Source organism: Ascaphus truei, chromosome 5 (assembly GCF_040206685.1).
Source record: "Ascaphus truei isolate aAscTru1 chromosome 5, aAscTru1.hap1, whole genome shotgun sequence".
In the NCBI taxonomy this organism is placed as follows: Eukaryota; Metazoa; Chordata; class Amphibia; order Anura; family Ascaphidae; genus Ascaphus; species Ascaphus truei.
In genome coordinates this window covers 101,306,165-101,323,756 of record NC_134487.1, presented here as the reverse complement: position 1 = coordinate 101,323,756, position 17,592 = coordinate 101,306,165, and positions in this window count along the sequence as shown.

Below are 17,592 nucleotides of genomic sequence, written 5' to 3'. Positions count from 1 at the left end.
TACATTGTGTGTGTGTGTGTGTGTGTGTGTGTACGTGTACGTGTGTGTGTACGTGTACGTGTACGTGTGTGTGTACGTGTATGTGTGTATGTCTAAATGTGTGTGTACATTTGTGTGTGTATACATGTGTGTGTATACATGTGTGTGTGTATACATGTATGTGTGTGTATACATGTGTGTGTGTGTATACATGTGTGTGTGTGTGTGTATACATGTGTGTGTGTGTATACATGTGTGTGTGTGTGTGTATACATGTGTGTGTGTGTGTATACATGTGTGTGTGTGTGTGTATACATGTGTGTGTGTGTGTATACATGTGTGTGCGTATACATGTGTGTGTGTGTGTGTATACATGTGTGTGCGTATACATGTGTGTGTGTGTGTATACATGTGTGTGCGTATACATGTGTGTGTGTGTATACGTGTGTGTGTGTGTATACATGTGTGTGTGTGTATACATGTGTGTGTGTGTGTGTATACATGTGTGTGTGTGTATACATGTGTGTGTGTGTATACATGTATGTGTGTGTGTATACATGTGTGTGTGTGTATACATGTGTGTGTGTGTGTATACATGTGTGTGTGTGTATACATGTGTGTGTGTGTATACATGTGTGTGTGTGTGTGTGTGTGTGTGTATATACATGTGTGTGTGTGTATACATGATGTGTATGTATACGTGTGTGTGTATACATGTGTGTGTGTGTGTGTATGTGTACATATGTGTGTGTTTGACTCCATGTGTGTGTACGTGTACATGTGTGTGAGTATACGTGTACATGTGTGTGCATACATGTGTGTGTGTGTATACATGTGTATGTATACGTGTGTGTGTGTGTTTGACTCCATGTGTGTGTACGTGTACATGTTTGTGAGTATACGTGTACATGTGTATACGTGTGTGTGTGTGTATGTCTACATGTGTGTGTGTATGACTCCATGTGTGTGTGTACGTGTACATGTTTGTGAGTGTACGTGTGTACGTGTGTACGTGTGTACGTGTGTACGTGTGTACGTGTGTGTGCGTGTCTACGTGCATGTGCGTGTCTACGTGCGTGTGCGTGTCTACGTGCGTGTGCGTGTGCTTGTCTACGTGCGTGTGCGTGTCTACGTGCGTCTGCGTGTCTACGTGCGTCTGCGTGTCTACGTGCGTCTGCGTGTCTACGTGCGTCTGCGTGTCTACGTGCGTCTGCGTGTCTACGTGCGTCTGCGTGTCTACGTGCGTCTGCGTGTCTACGTGCGTCTGCGTGTCTACGTGCGTCTGCGTGTCTACGTGCGCCTGCGTGTCTACGTGCGCCTGCGTGTCTACGTGCGCCTGTGTGTATACGTGTGCCTGCGTGTATACGTGTGTCAACATGTGCCTGTGTATGTACGTGTGTGTGTACACGTGTGTGTACGTGTGTGTGTCTACGTGTATGTGTGTGTATACGTGTGTCTACGTGTGTGTGCCTACGTGTGTGTGTGTGTATACGTGTGCCTACTTGTGTGTGTGTATACATATACGTGTGTGTGTGTGTATACGTGTGTCTGCTGTGTGTATACGTGTGTCTGCTGTGTGTATACGTGTGTCTGCTGTGTGTATACGTGTGTCTGCTGTGTGTATACGTGTGTCTGCTGTGTGTATACGTGTGTCTGCTGTGTGTATACGTGTGTCTGTATAGGTGTCTGTATAGGTGTGTGTGTGTGTGTGTCTGTGTACGTGTGTGTGTCTGTGTACGTGTGTGTGTGCCTACATGTGTGTGTCTACATCTGTGTGTGTGTGTCTACATGTGTGTGTGTCTACATGTGTGTTTGTGTACGTGTGTGTGTGTGTGTGTCTTATGTATAGAGATATATATATAGTGTGTGTGTGTGTGTGTGTGTGTGTGTGTGTGTGTGTGTGTGTGTGTATGTATATATATATATATATATATATATATATATATATATATATATATATGTGTATAGAGATATATATAGTGTGTGTGTGTGTGTGTGTGTGTGTGTGTGTGTGTGTGTGTGTGTGTGTGTGTGTGTGTGTGTGCAGCGGGGGGAGGGGGGAGAGCAGCACGGGGCATGTGGAGGGGGGGAGAGCAGCACGGGGCATGTGGAGGGGGGGAGAGCAGCACGGGGCATGTGGAGGGGGGGAGAGCAGCACGGGGCATGTGGAGGGGGGGTGAGCAGCACGGGGCATGTGGAGGGGGGGTGAGCAGCACGGGGCATGTGGAGGGTCCCTCCTGCAAGGCTGGCGGGAGCCCCCCCCCCCCCCCCCCCCGCTGGCCCCCGCCTCGAGGTGAGGCGGCGGTGCCGAGGAGCGTTGCAGGCGGCGCCGGGTAGGCTGGGCGGGAGAGGTGAGGCGGTGCCGAGGGGGCCGGAGGGGGTGAAGGGCAGGGCCGGGGGGGTGAAGGGCATGGCTGGGGGGGGGGGGTGAAGGGCATGGCTGGGGGGGGGTGAAGGGCATGGCTGGGGGGGGTGAAGGGCATGGCTGGGGGGGGTGAAGGGCATGGCTGGGGGGGGGGTGAAGGGCATGGCTGGGGGGGGGGTGAAGGGCATGGCTGGGGGGGGTGAAGGGCATGGCTGGGGGGGTGAAGGGCATGGCTGGGGGGGTGAAGGGCATGGCTGGGGGGGTGAAGGGCATGGCTGGGGGGGTGAAGAGCATGGCTGGGGGGGGTGAAGGCATGGCTGGGGGGGGGTGAAGGGCATGGCTGGGGGGGGGGTGAAGGGCATGGCTGGGGGGGGGGTGAAGGGCATGGCTGGGGGGGGGGTGAAGGGCATGGCTGGGGGGGGGGTGAAGGGCATGGCTGGGGGGGGGGTGAAGGGCATGGCTGGGGGGGGGGTGAAGGGCATGGCTGGGGGGGGGGGTGAAGGGCATGGCTGGGGGGGGGTGAAGGGCATGGCTGGGGGGGGGTGAAGGGCATGGCTGGGGGGGGGGTGAAGGGCATGGCTGGGGGGGGGTGAAGGGCATGGCTGGGGGGGGGGGTGAAGGGCATGGCTGGGGGGGGGGGTGAAGGGCATGGCTGGGGGGGGGTGAAGGGCATGGCTGGGGGGGGGGTGAAGGGCATGGCTGGGGGGGGGGTGAAGGGCATGGCTGGGGGGGGGTGAAGGGCATGGCTGGGGGGGGGGTGAAGGGCATGGCTGGGGGGGGGGTGAAGGGCATGGCTGGGGGGGGGGGTGAAGGGCATGGCTGGGGGGGGGGGTGAAGGGCATGGCTGGGGGGGGGGTGAAGGGCATGGCTGGGGGGGGGTGAAGGGCATGGCTGGGGGGGGGTGAAGGGCATGGCTGGGGGGGGGTGAAGGGCATGGCTGGGGGGGGTGAAGGGCATGGCTGGGGGGGGGTGAAGGGCATGGCTGGGGGGGGGTGAAGGGCATGGCTGGGGGGGGGGTGAAGGGCATGGCTGGGGGGGGGGTGAAGGGCATGGCTGGGGGGGGGGGTGAAGGGCATGGCTGGGGGGGGGGTGAAGGGCATGGCTGGGGGGGGGGGGTGAAGGGCATGGCTGGGGGGGGGGTGAAGGGCATGGCTGGGGGGGGGTGAAGGGCATGGCTGGGGGGGGGGTGAAGGGCATGGCTGGGGGGGGGTGAAGGGCATGGCTGGGGGAGGGGTGAAGGGCATGGCTGGGGGGGGGGTGAAGGGCATGGCTGGGGGGGGGGTGAAGGGCATGGCTGGGGGGGGGGGGTGAAGGGCATGGCTGGGGGGGGGTGAAGGGCATGGCTGGGGGGGGTGAAGGGCATGGCTGGGGGGGGGTGAAGGGCATGGCTGGGGGGGGGGTGAAGGGCATGGCTGGGGGGGGGGTGAAGGGCATGGCTGGGGGAGGGTGAAGGGCATGGCGGGGGGGGGGGTGAAGGGCATGGCTGGGGGGGGGGGTGAAGGGCATGGCTGGGGGGGGGGTGAAGGGCATGGCTGGGGGGGGGGTGAAGGGCATGGCTGGGGGGGGGGTGAAGGGCATGGCTGGGGGAGGGTGAAGGGCATGGCGGGGGGGGGGGTGAAGGGCATGGCTGGGGGGGGGGGTGAAGGGCATGGCTGGGGGGGGGGTGAAGGGCATGGCTGGGGGGGGGGTGAAGGGCATGGCTGGGGGGGGGGTGAAGGGCATGGCTGGGGGGGGGGTGAAGGGCATGGCTGGGGGGGGGGGGTGAAGGGCATAGCTGGGGGGGGGGGGTGAAGGGCATAGCTGGGGGGGGGGTGAAGGGCATAGCTGGGGGGGGGGTGAAGGGCATGGCTGGGGGGGGGTGAAGGGCATGGCTGGGGGGGGGTGAAGGGCATAGCTGGGGGGGGGTGAAGGGCATGGCTGGGGGGGGGGTGAAGGGCATGGCTGGGGGGGGTGAAGGGCATGGCTGGGGGGGGGGTTGAAGGGCATGGCTGGGGGGGGGGTGAAGGGCATGGCTGGGGGGGGGGGTGAAGGGCATGGCTGGGGGGGGGGGTGAAGGGCATGGCTGGGGGGGGGGTGAAGGGCATGGCTGGGGGGGGGGGTGAAGAGCATGGCTGGGGGGGGGGGTGAAGGGCATGGCCGGGGGGGGGGGTGAAGGGCATGGCCGGGGGGGGTGGTGAAGGGCATGGCCGGGGGTGGGGGGTGGTGAAGGGCATGGCCAGGGGGGGGGTGAAGGGCATGGCCAGGGGGGGGTGAAGGGCATGGCCAGGGGGGGGGGGTGAAGGGCATGGCCAGGGGGGGGGGTGAAGGGCATGGCCGGGGGGGGGGTGAAGGGCATGGCCGGGGGGGGGTTGAAGGGCATGGCCGGGGGGGGGTTGAAGGGCATGGCCAGGGGGGGGGGTGAAGGGCATGGCCGGGGGGGGGTGAAGGGCATGGCCGGGGGGGGGTGAAGGGCATGGCCGGGGGGGGTGAAGGGCATGGCCACGGGGGGTGGGGTGAAGGGCATGGCCAGGGGGGGGGGGTGAAGGGCATGGCCAGAGGGGTTGGGGGTGAAGGGCATGGCCAGGGGGGGGGTGAAGGGCATGGCCAGAGGGGTTGGGGGTGAAGGGCATGGCCAGGGGGGGTTGGGGGTGAAGGGCATGGCCAGGGGGAGGGGGGTGAAGGGCATGGCCAGGGGGGTTGGGGGTGAAGGGCATGGCCAGGGGGGGGGGTGAAGGGCATGGCCAGGGGGGGGGGGGTGAAGGGCATGGCCGGGGGGGGTGAAGGGCATGGCCGGGATGGGGTGAAGGGCATGGCCACGGGGGGTGGGGTGAAGGGCATGGCCAGGGGGGGGGGTGAAGGGCATGGCCAGAGGGGTTGGGGGTGAAGGGCATGGCCAGGGGGGGGGGTGAAGGGCATGGCCAGAGGGGTTGGGGGTGAAGGGCATGGCCAGGGGGGGTTGGGGGTGAAGGGCATGGCCAGGGGGAGGGGGGTGAAGGGCATGGCCAGGGGGGTTGGGGGTGAAGGGCATGGCCAGGGGGGTTGGGGGTGAAGGGCATGGCCAGGGGGGGGGGGGGGTGAAGGGCATGGCCAGGGGGGGGGGGGTGAAGGGCATGGCCAGGGAGGAAGGTGAAGGGCCTGGCCGGGGGGGGGGGGGTGAAGGGCCGGGCCAGGGGGGGGGGGGTGAAGGGCATAGCCGGGGGGGGGTTGAAGGGCATGGCCAGGGGGGGGGGGTGAAGGGCATGGCCGGGGGGGGGGGGTGAAGGGCATGGCCGGGGGGGTGAAGGGCATGGCCGGGATGGGGTGAAGGGCATGGCCACGGGGGGTGGGGTGAAGGGCATGGCCAGGGGGGGGGGGTGAAGGGCATGGCCAGAGGGGTTGGGGGTGAAGGGCATGGCCAGGGGGGTTGGGGGTGAAGGGCATGGCCAGGGGGGGGTGAAGGGCATGGCCAGGGGGGTTGGGGGTGAAGGGCATGGCCAGGGGGGTTGGGGGTGAAGGGCATGGCCAGGGGGGGGGGTGAAGGGCATGGCCAGGGAGGAAGGTGAAGGGCCTGGCCGGGGGGGGGGGTGAAGGGCCGGGCCGGGGGGTGAAGGGCTGGGCGGGGGGGGTTAAGGGCCGGGGGGGGTGAAGGGCCGGGCCGGGTGAAGCGCCGGGGGGGGGGGGGGTGAAGCGCCGGGGCGGGGGGGGGGGGTGAAGGGCATGGCCGGGGGGGGTGAAGGGCCGGGGTGAAAGATCCCTTCCCCTGCGGTAACTTACCTCGCACCGGGCCGCGCTCCTACTCGGGTTCCTCGGCGGTCTCCGTTCCCCCCGGCGAGGTGGAGCTGAGACGCTCAGGTCAGGAGGTGGTGTGGGCCGTGGCCCGTGCAGAGAGAGCCGGAGCAGCGCGCGCGGAGATGGTGAGCTGGGGGCGCGGCCTCTAGGCCTGAAGGTGCGAGCGTGCTCTGGGGGGGGGGGAGAGAGTGTGAGCACCGGGGGAGAGGGAGCACCGGGGGAGAGGGTGAGCACCGGGGGAGAGGGTGAGTACCGGGGGAGAGGGAGCACCGGGAGAGAGGGTGAGCACCGGGGGAGAGGGAGCACCGGGAGAGAGGGTGAGCACCGGGGGAGAGGGAGCACCGGGGGAGAGGGAGCACCGGGAGAGAGGGTGATGTTGAGGTCCCGCGGAGTGGTGATAGGGGGGGTTCGGTTGTTGCGGGCCAGCTGCGGGGGGGGGGGTCAAGGCCGGGCAGCCGTTAAGGAGGGTGGAGTGTTTGTGTGTTGAGGAGGGTGGAGTGTGTGTGTGCTGAGGAGGGTGGAGTGTGTGTTGAGGAGGGTGGAGTGTGTGTGTGTTGAGGAGGGTGTGTGTGTGTGTGTATGTGTGCGCGTTGAGGAGTGTGTGTGTGTGTGTGTGTGTGTGTGCGTTGAGGAGGGTGGAGTGAGTGTGTGTGTGTGTGTGTGTGTGTGTGTGTGTGTGTGTGTGTGTGTGTGTGTGTGTGTGTGTGTGTGTGTGTGTGTGTGTGTGTGTGTGTGGCCCGTCACTCCGCCTCAGGCCAATGAGAGGTGTGCGGGGGCGGGCGGCCCAAGGGACCAATGAGATTTCCCCTAGGGACACCGGACATCCAGCAGGCAGGCAGGCATGCATGCATGCAGGCAGGCAGGCATACAGTGCTTTCACTAATATAGTATAAGATTTGTTGTTCTTTCACCCAGGTGTTCGTGTGTGTGGTACTGCACTTTTAACACTATCTCTTGATCTGCTAGGGGTGGTAATGATTGTTAGTAGCTTTTATTATATGTTTATGTTTTTCTCACTGTTATGGATCGTGTAAGGGACTTCACTGTTCCCCGCTCACAAACACATTGTATTTGGTACGGAGCTCCTATGCCTGCCTGGAGCCAGCCCCTTCTGACGTCAGCGCAGCACAACGTGCCTACGTTATCGGGTGGCTTCGAGGGAGGTGGTCGGTCGGAGCGAGGTGGGGTTAGTAGCAGGGTATAACTATGTTTTATTCACACAGTATTGTAGCCCTTACCTTGTAAAAGGCAGTATTGCACTGCCGAAACGTCGGATACATGGCACATTAAATCATTTTGCTTAAGTCCGTGTGCCTGCTTCATTTTTGCTCTCTTTCCCTACATTAACACGTCTTTTGCAAATTATCCTCGTCTTAATCAAGGAAACACATTGTAGTTGTAAATTGTATGTGTTCCATGTTTATCTGGAAAAACTATTTTTTTTTAGAATTGCCCTACATAAATTACAAGTGGTCAAGGATAAAGGCTGAATGAACTTCCCAAATACCAACAATTTTACTATAGCCTTCTTATAGAGATATGTCAGAGACTGGATTTTTTCAACAAAAACCTTTACTAATCCTAAATATGAACCTAAGATATTGCCAAACACTTTCACACATCTACAGTACCTCATTTTCTCCAGTTGGGACCCTAGAGAGCATGAGTGATTGTGTTTCTGGACAGTATTAAGGACTGACAATGCAAGACCAGCTTTGAACTTATGCCCTAATATTTCTATAAATGTTCCCGTGAGAGGTAAACATGATTTCTCTGCAACAGTACACAAAGTCTACCACAGATCGGGAAAAGATGGGGATTACAAATTCTTTTTGGATAAAGTAAACCTTTGCCCAACTAAGAGAAATTATATCTACCTAACCACACATTTGTATGTTCTAGATTAGACATTATATCACCTTCCTATTAAAGGAGAGGAAAAAAAAGATTTAGGTACTGCTAACTCACATGCATGGTAGATGTTGGTTTTTCAACCAGCTAAATTACTCATCTGGTAAAAAGTGAAAATGAGAAGAAACTTTAGAACTCAACTCTTCACAAATGACAGTCAGATTTCATGGATTTTGTTGAGCATCAGTGTGACAGGGTGAATGAACGTCACCAGCCATATACCTGGCAAACCTATCTTTGGGCTTGCAGTGCAGCAGTGACGAGGTTAAGTTTCAGTTGAGAAGGGCTGCTTAATTATTCTGACCCCAGCTGCATAATCAAGGTGTTTTAGGGGGGCGTGTCCAGGAAGTCGACAGGGATGGTCGTGTGAGAGAGGAGCTCCACAGACCCTCTTGAATAACCGCAATTAAAAGAGATTTCCCCCCCACTTCTGGACCCCAAAAACGGCCACCCTGAACCCCTCAACGCACAGAAATGGCTAATCGACAGAAAGGGCAACCTGCGTAGGGCGTCACAAAGTATTTCACCCCGCAAAAAAAGTGCTGATGCGAGTGCAAGGAACCAAGATGGCGCCGGCATTACGAGCGCACGTGGGGCAAAACAGCAGGCACCAAACCGGGACCAAGAGGCAGACACACAGATCCCTGAAGTGAACCTCACGAGGGAATATATGCAAGAGCTTATGACAGAGATGCTGACAAAACTCCATATATCAATACAGGAGGATCTGAAGGCGGTTGTGACGGAACTCAGGCAGGATATCACAGGCCTGACGGAGCGGACCTCAGCGCTGGAGGCTAAACTTGAGGAGTCCTTGCAAGCGCAGACTGCAGCAGATAATGAAATATTCAGGCTAGGCTTGGAAGTAAGCAGCCTAAAAGACAGCCTAGAGGACCAAGAGAACCGCGACAGACGCCAAAATATAAGGATTCGCGGTATCCCTGAGGCTATCTCCCCGGGTCAGCTAAAGCCCTACCTTATGGCCCTGTTCACCTCGCTATGTGAGGACCTAGACGAAAAGGATCTAGAGATGACAGGGCCCACCGCGCCCTAGGCCCACGGTCAGACGACCCGTACCGTGCAAGAGATGTCATAGTACGCATGCATCGGTATACCACCAAAGAAAGGCTCATGCAGGCCTGCAGAGCAAAGGAGCCTATTAAGTTCCAAGATGAGACCTTGCAGGTATACAATGACCTAGCAAAACTTACAGTGAGCAAGAGAAAAGACCTGAAGCCGCTAACCACACTACTGAGGGACAATGAAATAAAGTACAAGTGGGGCTTCCCGTTTAAACTTGTCGTGAATAGAAACGGAAAGTTTCATTCCATCAGGCACCCCTCAGAAATGCCCCGTCTAGCCCGTGCGTTGGGCCTGCAGCCCCCGTCAGACTGGCTGTCGGAAGCATCTGAGTCCTGTGGACCCGAGACGGATGAACAGCCTGTCAGAGCCTCAGAGAGGCTAGCAGGCCAAAAACAACAAAAAGCTAAATAAAGTTAACTTACCTGTGATTTTCTGTTCCTGGTTACCTGTTACAACCCCGTCAAACTCGCCGGGACCAAGTCACGTTGACTGAAGAAACCGTGAGAGCAAAGAGAAAACTACCCGAGGCAGACAGCAGAAAGGAACAAGACCACACAGACACCACCCAAGACCCGCGACAGTCCTGGGGTTGGGGGCGCAGCCACCGGGAGAAGACTCGACCCTCGCTCCCCACACACCTTCCAGGAGCTCCCTGCCTGCAACGCCAACGACCAAGGAGAAGATTGATGCAATCGCCAACCCGCCCGAGACCGACCTGAAACGCCGGAGCACCTGAGCATCGCACACAGCAGAAAGCTCAAAGCCAAGTCACGCAAGCTACGGTCGTGAGTGCCGACGGAAAGGGAGGACGATTGTTTTTTTCCCCTGCCTTTACCAGCCTCCCTGTTGTTGCGCTTTCCCGTGCCGGACGATCGAGTTGGGCCCGCGCCAGAGATCCACCCGCGCGGCCCACATTGATCGCGGAATCTTGCGTCTTCCCGCCAGAACCTACGGAACCGTGAGTACTTTAACCTCTCAAACCCAGCCCGTAACACGGGCGGGTGCTGTCACCGTGAGTAACCTATGCCGCGAAGAGAGACAATACTGTGAAAAGACGTGAAGACTGTATAAGCTCACAGCCTCCAAATAAACCCACAAATAATATATACGCTTCTTAAACGCGGAGACACTTGAAAAATGTACTAAATGATCATTAATAACCTCTGTGACAGTCATATTCCCCCCCCCCCTCCCGCGTACCCCCCTTCTATACCCCCCTCCCACCCCCCCCACCCTCCCCCCCTTCTAAATGTATAAGGTGTAACACAACCCTAGGTCTCCCTACATCATCCCTGGTTACTGTAAAGACTGAGAAACTAAGCAGCAGAGACCACCACCCAAACCTGCCATATCACGATGTGCAGCTGCCAAGTCATGTATCACTGTGGTATTCAGTAATGTTATGTATTTTGATATGCACATGTCCTACTGAAGAAAAGGTTGTTTCAGGGACCCATACCTATTCCCTCCCCCCCTCTCTCTTTCCCTCCCCCCCTCCTCCTCGCTCTTTCCTTCCCCCCCCTCCTCCTCTCCCTTTCCATCCCCTCCTCCCCTCTCCTCCCCTTCCAGTGCCCTCCCCTCCCTCCCCCCCCCCGACTTCCCCTGCCCCACCTCACGCCAGTTAGGTCAAAACAAGTTGTGAGTCAAGTGCAATACGAGTCTCTCCTTCTGCATGTATATGGTGTAAAAGACCTCCAGATTTTCGTGTACCTCCCCCAGTTCCCGAGAGGTACCCCCTCCACACACCTTCAATAGAACAGTAAAGGCTGAGAACCTCAACAACAGAGACCACCACCCAAACCTGTCATATTACGAAGTGCAGCTACCAAGTCGTGTATCACTGTGGTTTTCAGTAATGCTATGTATGTTGTTATACACATGTCCTACTGAAGAAAAGATTGTTTCGGGGACCCATATCTACTCCCTCCCCCCTCCCCCCGTCCCCCCCCCTCTCTCTTTCCCTCCCCCCCTCCCCCTCTTCCCCTCCCTCACCTCCCCTTCCCGTGTCCTCCCCTTCCCCCCCCCACTCCCCACCTCCCCCCCACTCCCCACCTCCCCCCCCATCTTCCCCCTCCCCACCTCACGCCACCTAGGTCAAAACAAGATGTGAGCTAAGTGCAATACGAGTCTCTCTTTATGCATGTATATGATGTAAAATGCCTCCAGACTCTCGCGTACGTCCTCCAGTTCTCGAGAGGTTCCCCCCACACACACTCCCTCAATAGAACAGTAAAGGCTGAGAACTTCAGCAACAAGGACCACCACCCAAACCAGTTATGCTACGATGCCCAGCTACCAAGTTATGTATCACTGTTGTAGTCAGTTATGTTATGTACGTTGATATACACAGGTCCTTCTGAAGAAAAAGTTGTTTCAGGGACCCATGCCTACTCCCCCCCCCTCACCTCCCTTCCCCCCCCCCATCCCCCTCTCCTCCCATCCCTTCTACCCTCCCATCCCCTCCACTCTCCCCCCCCCCCCACCACCCCCCTCCCTCCCGAGGGAACACACAAATACCCTTAAATATGAATACTAAGGCAAGAGGAGAAATCCTCAGTTCATCATACTAGAGGGTCTGGACCCCTCTGGTACGCACGCACCGGCCGCCGATGCCGGACCCACCCCCGAAGGGGCATTTTGCCGAAATGCTGGCCGCCCATTGGGTCGGCACTACGGTACAAAGGTCTCAAGTAGACCTGATTTCTTCTGCTCTCCATCTGCTGGTTCTGTCCCAGCAGACCCTTTCTCTGTCTCCTCCCCTTCCCCCCTCACCCCCCCACCCTCCTCCATGGTACACTAGCTTAAGAACCGACATAGCACAGGACGTCCACACATGTTTGCTGGGGCGAAAACCAATGACTTTACCCCTAAAGCATGACCTTCCAGGTGGGAAAGGAAAGGTCACACGGTCCATTGTAGCACAAAAACCTAATGGCTAACCCGGCCGCAATAAAAATCATCTCCCTAAATGTTAAGGGCCTACAGAATAACAGGAAAAGGAGGCTGGCCCTCCAAGACCTCAAAAGATCAGGGGGCGATATCATCTTCCTGAAGGAAACCCACTTCACATCCCAAGACCCACCAAATTTATTCAAAAAATTGTTCCCAATGAGCTATTTTGTATCATTTAGTAGTAAAAAAAGGGGAGTAGCTATTCTACTCCGGCAGGGAACCCCATTCAATCATGTCAAAACAACAGTGGACCCAGAGGGTAGATTTCTAGTGGTATACGGCTCACTAGCTGGTACGGCGATTGCTCTGATCAACATTTATGCTCCCAATGAGAACCAAACCGAATTCCTCACAACAGTTCTCGAGAGCATTGACCCGGCATATTTGTCATCGGTACTGGTTGGCGGAGACCTGAACATGGTCCTAAACCCTGCTGAAGACAAATCATCCAACACGGGTCGCCCCCATACAACACTTTCCCAACAAACAGGGAAAAGGTTTAGGGGGATTATAAAAGATTTCTCACTAGTGGATGTTTGGAGATCCCAGCATCAAGGCCAGAGAGACTACTCCTTTTACTCAACACCTCGCCAGACCTATTCTCGGATAGACTATTTCCTGATAACTAAGAACATCCTAGAGGCGACGTGCAAATCGGACATAGGCCCAATTACGTGGTCTGACCACGCTCCCAGTCTAACTTTATCGGTCCCATTCACAAAAACAAACTCCTATACATGGAGATTAAATGATTCTCTGCTGAACCATCCTGAGATAGAAAAAGAGGTCAAAGCCTCACTCAAGGATTACTTCTTCTTCAACTCAGGATCAGTCACCTACCCGGCAACCCTGTGGGAAGCCCATAAGGCCTCAATCAGAGGGAAATTTATCTCTATTGCAGCCCACAGGAAAAAGGTCAAATTAAAATTAATCAAAGACCTCACGGAAAATATAGTCAAGTTAGAACAATCACACAAAAATAACCCATCCAGGAAAATATACAAACTACTAACCACTGCCAGACTAAAATTAAAACAGGTCCAATTAGAGGATGTAGAGAAAGCTCTAAAATGGACAAACCAACAATACTATGACAAAGGCAACAAGGCAGACAGACTCCTGGCCAGTAAATTAAGAGGAGTGCAGAAAAGATCCCAAATCACAGCAATCAAGAATAGGTCTGGGGAAATACAATATAATGACAAAAGCATAGCAGCAGAATTTACCAAATTTTACACCAAACTATATAACTTGAGACCTCACAATGGCCAATCCGAATCAAAGGCGGCGGCGGCCATAAAAAAAATATCTAGAAAACTGCCACCTTCCTACACTAACGGAAGAGGAAAACGCGATACTCAACGCGGAAATATCTAAAGAGGAATTAGAGGCGGCAGTGAAAGTATTGAAGGTATCAAAGTCCCCTGGCCCTGACGGGTTCACAAATGTGTACTATAAGAGATTCTTACCTATACTATTCAAGCATCTACTGAAGATGTTCAACTTCTTCATGGAAGGGAACCCAATCCCGACCTTAATGTCTCTAGCCAATCTAGCCATAATCCATAAAGATAGAAGAGACCCGATGCAGTGTGGAAGCTACCATCCAATCTCCCTTTTGAACAATTACCTCAAATTGTATAGTAAAATACTAGCAAACCGACTGAACCCCATCTTACCCAGGCTTATAAATATAGATCAAGTTGGGTTTGTAGCAGGCAGACAAGCCTCAGATAACACTCTGAAAATAATCAACATAATAGACCATGCTCACCTTACAGGAACCAAAGCAATCCTACTAAGCCTAGACGCGGAGAAGGCGTTCGATAGAATTGACTGGTTGTTTTTGGACAGCGCCCTACGTAAATTTGGATTCAAATACTCGTACATGGAGGGTGTCCGTAGACTTTATCAAGATCCCTCAGCAACAGTGAAACTCCGAGGGGGTAACTTACAGCGATTCAATATTAAAAACGGCACCAGACAAGGATGCCCTTTATCTCCTCTCCTCTTTGCACTGACAATAGAACCCCTAGCATCAAAAATTCGAGAAAACGTAAGCATACAAGGGATAAGCATCGGAAATAAACAATATAAGATATCGCTGTTCACAGACGATATAATTTTAACACTATCCCAACCCCAAATTTCCCTCCCTAATCTTCAAAAAGAATTGGAGAACTTCGGAGTAATCTCAGGATACAAAATTAATAGCGACAAGTCTGAAGCCTTAAACCTAAACTTATCAGAGCCAGAGGTGAAATTACTGAAACTAAATTTTAACTACCGCTGGGGTTCCTCATACATTAAATATCTAGGAGTAAATGTATCCAGGAACTACCAGTCCCTATATCAAGCAAATTAGCCGGCCCTATTCCGGAAAATTAAAACTGATCTAGACAAATGGAACAATTACCAAATTTCGTGGATCGGGAGAATGGTCTCGGTCAAAATGAACATACTCCCCCGCTTATTATACTATTTCCAGACCCTCCCGGTCTACATCCCTGGCATAGAATTGAAAAATATACAGAAGCAGATCTTCCAATTTATATGGCAGGGTAAAAAACCCAGGATCGCCAGGTCAGTTCTGCTCGCGTCAAGGGGGAGAGGAGGCCTTGGAGTTACGGACATACTAAGATACTACCAGGCCGCCCAACTTAGACAGGTAGTAGTATGGAACGCTGAACCAGACCAATATTGCTGGTTAGATATAGAATCACAATACGCCGGGACGCCTTCCCTGCCAGCTTGTCTTTGGTCCCTGAACAAGGGAGATAAGTTACCTAATAAATTTAGCCTTGGGTCAATGAGGCATACATGGGAGATCTGGATGAAAGCTAAATTTAAATTTAAGCTCACAGACACCAACTCCCAACTCATCCCAATCTTTAAAAATCCTAAATTCCCCCCAGGCTGTGAGCCCAGACAATTTGACCAATTTAAATCGAAAAACATCAGAGCAATTGCCGACCTTCTGAGCTTAGGGGAATTCCTGAGCTACCAAAGACTAAAAAGCATATACGAAATCCCTGAACTAAACGCGTTCAAATATCTCCAGATTCGGCACTTTTTACAATCATTATCCCCAACATTGGAATTTCCCACCCTCACTAGGTTTGAAAGGCTGTGTAAGAATACTGCACATCAGAAAGGCCTTATAACGCAGATTTACGCTGAAATGGAGACAGCAACAGATCCGCCTACCCATGACTATATGCATAAGTGGGAGGCGGAGCTGAATATAATTATAGACAGAGAGGCCTCCATGGTCTGCTAGTAGGACCGGAGCCGCAGCGAAACTGTTGGTGTAAAGAAAAAAAAAAAACTGTATTAGGCTAAAGAAATGTTTCAATGTATGTACTATGTCTAAATGCCTAATAAAAAATTTTTAAACAAAAAAAAATCAAGGTGTTTTAAAACCCCCAGGCTGTACACACAAGCAGGCTAGCTGGTCAGGAGACAGGACTGAAATACTGAAGAGATTACTGCTATAAGGTCTGTTTTCAAAGTACATGTGTGATGAACTGTCTGTGTTCTGCATGCTGAAGAGAAGCTGCCTTGTTTTCTATGCTGATGAGAAGCTATTTTGTTTTTGTCTGCTAAAGAGAAGCTATTTTGTTTTGTGTGCTGTATGTTTTAAGGCTCAATAAATAAGCCTTATCAAGAGACCCCGCGTGTGTGGTTGCATGTACTCTGCAACAATCAGGAACTCAAAATACATTTTTACATGGAGCGTTTGTCTCGCATCTATTGTTCAGTAAGTTTAAACCTGACATCCACCGTATTGAATACGGCAGGAGATTGATTAAAATACTCTATATGACACACAACGGGTTAACGTTGGTTACAACTTGTCTTAAAAATACAATAATTGTGTTTATGGCCTGTCAAGCCAGGCCTGTGTTGTATAAGACTAAGGTTATCTCGAGTCAACATCTGTTTTGCCAGAGATGGGATTAAAATATAGCTATCCTAACACTAGACTAAACAAGACCCTTTTAAATACAGCTTGAAAGCATTCTTAGGGGGGATTCTAAAGAGTGACAAGTGGCGTGACTAGCCCTACAATTCAAAATATTTGAAATATGTAATTCTGGGCCAGACATCAGTTTATAAGAATAAGAAATAGATATCTGTAACCGTTGCAAAGAGACAAATCAAATGGTGCCAAACACTTCATGATTAAGAGATGCCAAAGACAGATATCAATATCTCATGCAAAAGTAGGAGTTATCTGGTCATATCTCATATGCAAATGTGTATGTTAAGCAGGGCCGCTGACAGGGGGTGAGAGCTGGAACAACTGTCCTGGGCCTCAAGGCTGCAGTTGGACCTGACCTCTGGCCAGGCCCCAGTGGCTGCCAGCTCCGAGTCCGGCTGCCGGGCCCCAGCTTTCCCCCCTTGCAGCAGGCATCTCTCCTCTGCTGTTGTGGCCTCCCGCCAGAAGATTGGTGACTGGACTGTGCGGCACAGAAGGTGCACGTGCATGTGGAGGGGTAATGTGATGTGCAGGGGAATATTATGGACGTGATGTACAGAGGGGATGTGATGTACAGGGAGGGGTGATGTGTGTGATGTGCAAGGGGGGTGATGTGTGTGATGTGCAAGGGGGGTGATGTGTGTTTGGTGTAAGGGGGGGGGATGATGTGTGTGATGTGTAAGGGGGGGAGGGTGTTGTGTGTGATGGGCCCAGTGGAAACTGTAGTCCTTGGCCACAGGAAAGCTGTCTGCGGCCCTGTTCATTTTCTCCACCTGCAATGTATTAAGCTCAGAACCCAAACCAACCCCAGCATATATATTTGTGTAAAAAAGGAGTGCTGCTTAAATTATGAACTCATGTTCACAACAAAAGGCAAGAAGCCCTAATGCTACATCCGAAATGACAAACGATATAGTTAAATACTTATCTGTTTTTCATTTCATACAGTAAGTGACGGTCATTTAGTTAAATTCTTTGACCAAAGCATTTTAAACTTGCACGCCAGGCCCCTCTTTTGCAAGTCCTAACACTACTGCACCCGCAAAAGTCTCTCATAACCTCTCTAATGGAGGGAGAACTGTCTTAATATACTGGTCCTTCACAGCCGCACAACAAGGACTGCCATTTAAACGAAGGGATGAGTGAGTGTAAGAAGAGGTAAACAAGATTTTCCTGCGCCAGCTACATTTGTATTAGCTAAAAAGCTCTTGGTATTGCCAAACATGATATCTTTAAAGTCTATTGTGACTTTAGCCCCAAGAATAATATTGACAAACTGTACAACCTTAGCCCAGAACTTCTTTATCTTTTTGAATTGTCAGATACAATGTATAAAGTCAGCCGAGGCTTGTTTACACTTGAAACAGATTCGGGCTGTCACGTATGGCAAACCTGTGATCAGGGCCGCAGACAGATTTCTCGGGGCCCAGGTCTACACTTGTGACTGGGGGCCCCCTCCCACCTACCCCGTCTGCATTGATGCGGGCCCCATTTCACACCCTGACATCAGGGAGCCCCGTTGGGCGCTGGAAGTGGAAGAATGGCAGCGTAGGACAGAGAGAGGAAAGGTCCT